This window comes from Sinocyclocheilus grahami, unplaced genomic scaffold (assembly GCF_001515645.1).
Source record: "Sinocyclocheilus grahami isolate Dianchi unplaced genomic scaffold, SAMN03320097.WGS_v1.1 scaffold247.1, whole genome shotgun sequence".
Classification (NCBI taxonomy): Eukaryota; Metazoa; Chordata; class Actinopteri; order Cypriniformes; family Cyprinidae; genus Sinocyclocheilus; species Sinocyclocheilus grahami.
In genome coordinates, this window is record NW_015505426.1 from 487,280 (window position 1) to 492,283 (window position 5,004).

At 42.6% G+C, this 5,004-nt stretch overlaps 1 long non-coding RNA gene across 1 annotated transcript in view; it reads left to right on the forward strand.

The window, feature by feature from the left end:
* Positions 1 to 2,071: 2,071 nt before the first annotated feature.
* The window catches only part of LOC107598199 (uncharacterized), a 7,299-nt gene continuing 4,366 nt past the window's right edge, over positions 2,072 to 5,004 (forward strand). The window contains exons 1-2 of the long non-coding RNA XR_001610531.1: positions 2,072 to 2,088; positions 2,387 to 2,451. This is a non-coding gene — a long non-coding RNA (uncharacterized lncRNA). The remainder of the gene's footprint in view (positions 2,089 to 2,386; positions 2,452 to 5,004) is intronic.

The following is a 5,004-nucleotide window of genomic DNA, read 5'->3' on the forward strand; positions in this document are numbered from 1 at the left end:
TCATGTCCGGTCCCTGGATGGGACGCGGAGTTTCTGAGTGGTCTACCCCAAGAGGTAGTTGACACCATCACTTCAGCGAGAGCACCGCCTACGAGACACGCCTACCCTTGAAGTGGAACCTGTTCATTGAGTGGTGTTCTTCTCGCCGAGAAGACCCCCGAAGATGCCCAATCAGAGTTGTGCTGTCCTTTTTGCAGCAAGGGTTGGAGCGAAGGCTGTCTCCCTCCACCTTTAAAGTTTGTCGCTGCAATCGCTGCTAACCACTACCCCGTAGAAGGAGGTCGTTGGGGAAACATGACCTAGTCGTCAGGTTCCTTAAGGGGGCGAGAAGGTTAAATCCTCCACGGCCCCCCTCTATTCCCTCTTGGGACCTGACTCTGGTGCTCACGGCACTACAGCAGGGCCCATTTGAGCCGTTTTGCAGGCGGTTGAGCTGAAGTTCCTTTCAATGAAGACTTTGCTCCTGCTAGCATTGGCCTCCATCAATAGGGTAGGGGACCTGCATGCATTTTCGGTCGACGATTCGTGCCTAGAGTTCGGGCCGGCTGATTCCCAGGTAACCCTGAGGCCCTGGCCCGGCTACGTTCCCAAGGTTCCCGCTACTCCCTTCAGGAATTAGGTGGTGATAGACCGGACGCAAAGCTTCAGGACCTCAGACCAGCTCTTGTCTGTCACGGAGGCCGGCAGAAGGGCAATGCCATCTCAAAGCAGAGGATGGCCCACTGTATAGTGGATGCCATCACCCTTCCACAGAATAGCCTTGAGTCTGTGTTTCCCCGGCAGACTTCTGCCATTCCAAGAGGGTTCACTCATATCCATTCTTCTATATGCACCTAAGGGATGTCCATATGTGTATTGCTTCCGAAACCTCCTTCGGGAAGGTTCGAGCTTCTGTAATGTCCCTGTTCCAAATAGAGCGGGTGCGTTTACCCAGTGTTATCCAGTCTTACTCAGTGGGTAGTGCCATAGTAGCAGTAGCTGGTCCTCTTGTGCAGGCTCTGGCCTACGCCAAAAAGTAGGGGTGGCTTCCACAGGACACTGGAAGGGGTAGGTAGCTGTGGCCTTTTGGTAGGATCCCAATTCGTCGGTCTTCCGACGTGACGTCGAGAGTGACCGACTGAAAGGGAATGTCTCGGTTACATATGTAACCCTCGTTCCCTGAAGGAGGGAATGGAGACGTCACGTCCCGTCGCCACAGCTCCTGTACCACCGCTGAGCAGCCGGGTCACCGGCTCGGCTCCTCAGCGAAAACCTAAATATGCGCTGCATCTGCTGCCTACTTATACTCACGCTGTGATCAGCAGCAGCTGGATGCAATAATCGCATGCCAATGTGCATTGGCTCGTCTAGTTTACACTCGAAATAGATTGGTCCTTCTAAGCGAGATCGCAATTTGTCGGTCCTCCGACGTGATGTCTCCGTTCCCTCCTTCAGGGAACAAGGGTTACATACGTAACCGAGACGTTTTCATTTGATTTAAAATGGTACGTTCTTGTTGTGTTAAAGTCTGCAATAGTGAATTACATGATAAAAAAGGTAAAAAACTCACCAAGAAGAAAGATATTTTAGGTCTCACACTTGAAAAAAAGACTAAACAACAAGAGGCGTCGCCACGTTAGATGGCCTGGGATGCAGGGGTGATATGCAAAATCATCATATTTGCTAACATATCTCCGGTTATGTTCGTTTACCCACGACGTTTTCATAAAGGTAAGAAAGAGATTTTTTTAGATGTGCTTATTTTCTGTTTTCTGAATTTTTAGGGAAAATAATGAATTTAATCCATTTTGGAATAAGGCTGTAATATAAAATGTGGAAGAGTGAAGTGCTGTGAATACTTTCCGGATGCACTGTAAGGATGTCATTGAGGCCGGAGGTGATGGCTTTTTTTTAATAAAATGCTCTTTAATGTGACGTATTAACAAAGCTAGAACATTTTATCTGCAACATTTTGAGGATGTTGTTGAGGTAACAATTTATACAATATTGTCAGTAAAACACTGGCACAATGTTTCAAGATAAGAAAGAACATTCTCTCAGCCACATTAGGAAAATGTTATAGCCTATGTAAAACAAACCTGTCTCCAGGTCAGCGAAACTCTCCCTTCCACAATAATTAACTGTACATTTTTCATGACTTTTTCAGTTTACGTATTTCTTTTTTATCTTTTACGTATTTACATATACAAAAATCAATCAAAAAAGTTTAAATCTAGGATGACACAATTCTTTTTTATCTTTATACCTTTTTCACATGCACATTTGATATGCCTAGACATCTTTCAGTATTGGGGCTGGATCTTACTTTCTTAGAATTATATGACAGTTGCATTAATTTTGGGTGTATTGCTTCTTTTGAATAACAGCTAGATTTGTTTTCATCCAGAACCCAAACTGCCTGCTTGAAGATGAACACGGATGACGCAATAAAAGTCTCCATTTACAACAAAGGTACTGTAACTGTAAAGGTACTGCTTATTTTCAGTTTTCTGAAGTAGCCAACATTATATTCACATGTTATTTAGGGACAATGCTATTAAACAGACAACCAGGGAGCAGGTGAGCAGAAACGGGTCATGTACCATGAAATGTCTTGCAATCGTTTTATGCATAGGTGTAAAGAGTTATTTTATTTTATTTCACTAACGTTGCTGAAATTAAATATTGTTTTTGGGGGTTTGTACTTAACTTAAGTGTAATTTAAACTGAATACTTCACTAAAATACATTTCTAATGTATCTCATTTTTATTTCTTACAATTTTAAAAAGTACTGACTACATTTTTGTACATTTTCATTTCATATAGTTAGGCTAGGTGTGACTAAACAGTAAGTGGGAGCAGTTAAAGGGGTCATTGTGACGAGAGGGGTGGGGCCGAGAGCCGTGGGAACAGAGCGAGGAGTAATTGCGAATGCGCGACACCTGCGCCACTCACTGGTCTCGAGTCTCATGGAGGAGCTCCGGAAGGATACAAAGGAGGAGTGACGACAGGGAAAGACGAGAGAGGACCAGGCCTGGATTTTATTTTGTGTTTTGGTTTTGTTTGTGCGCGACAGTCGTCCGCGAGGGGCTGTCGCGCTGTTTTGAGTTTATTTTATTATTAAAGTTTGTTTAAGTGTTCGCCGGTTCCTGCCTCCTTCTTCCCGACCTACAGACTTTGTTACAGTCATATTATGCTTTTTTAAAGATCATTATTTTGTGTATTTGGTGTAACAGAATATGGTGACATGCTTTAATGTTCAAAAAACACATTATTTTTCAAATACTGTACATTATTGTAGGTTCGTTTTCTACAAATTCCCTCCTTCCGACAAACGCAGTCTGCTCTGATTGGCCAGCTGACCCAGTGCATTGTGATTGGCCATAACGCCCCTTACCATAATCGCGAGCTTCAGCATTCCAAATAAATGTAAAGACAGTAAATAATGTCATTAGTTTTACCATCAGTTCAAGCCCGAAAGGGGAACAGAGTCGCGTGACAGACACAGTGATGAAGCTGGTATGTGTTTGCAGTACACAAGCCACGGTTAAGACAACTGACTCCACTGTGATGTGACCCTGTATCTCTCTCTCTCTCTCTCTTGCGTGAGTCTTAACTTTGATAAAGATCGAAATCGCATCATGTGACCCCTTTAAGAAAAAAACACATTGCAGCCAGCTGAGACGATGACCCACCAGGCTGGAGGAGATGGTCGTCTTCACACGACACCACTCAGTGTCACTAACTGAATGTAACTTACTTGTGTGTGCGCAGAAGAAAACTGACTGCTGTGGCGTAAACTCAGGATGTCTGATAGTTTTTCAGTGATCTTAAAGTAAAGCATTATACAGGTATGCCAAACTTGGGAATCTTTATTACATGGGTTCTCAACTCTGGCCCTTGAGGTCCACTTTACTGCAGAGTTGAGATCCAACCCTAATAAAATACACCTGCACAGGCTAACCAAGATCTTCACGATTACTAGAAAGGTACAGGCAGGTGAGTTTGATTGAGGTTGGAGCTAAATTATATAGGAAGTGAACTCTGAGGGCTAGAGTTGAGAATCCCTGCCATGAAGGTTTTTAGTGTCTTATGCTGCTTTTCATGTCAGAAATAAGAAAAATTCTCACTTCATTTTAAATACTTATGTTAACCTTATGCACCTCAGATTGGATCTGCCTGCACAAACATTGTTTTAGACAACTGTGACAGGCACAAAATTATGCCTCACTAGTTTGTGGAGTCCTTTGGACACAGAATAGCAATGATAGACTGTTTTGAGATTTCCACAGAGAAGCCATTCAGTGTGAAAGTGTGTGTCAAAATGTCTTCTACCTACAAGCACTATTTAGTATTTGACAGATCGTCTAGCACAGTGTTTCTCAACCAGGGGTCCGTGGACCCCTAGTGGTCCTTGACGCAAGGCCAGGGGGTCCGTATAAAGTATGAATTTTTGTATACATTTTGTATATTTTGACATGTTCCCATGAAAGAAAAATCCAATATAGCTGATGATATGGCCATGATGATATGGTTAACTAACTTGAATTATACTTGACTACATTTGGTCCTCACAAAGACATACATAGATGAGTCAATTTTGTTCTGGGGATCCTTGAGGATGGTTCTGAATTGGACTGGGGTCCGGTACGCCAAAAGGTTGAGATTCACTGGTCTAGCACTTCTAAGAATCCATGCAGAAAGGGTCATCAGAAATGTTTGGCAGAAGCATCAAATCATCTTATTATTATTAATTTATTAAGCTTTCTTATACTTGCACTGTGTCCACTTAAGAAAACAGTGTGTTGATGATTCATCATGCTTGTCACATCTTCTGTTATGCATTTTGAAACTGATTTTAACACAGTGTTGCATTAATAAAGTATGTATAATGCCATTTTCATAAATGTGTTTTTGGTTGTCTCCTTGTTATTAGTACTTATCAGTACTTGTTATCAGCCAAATGAAGTATGGAAAATTGTGAACAAACAGGGTAAGGTTTAATGGTAGAGACTCACATGATG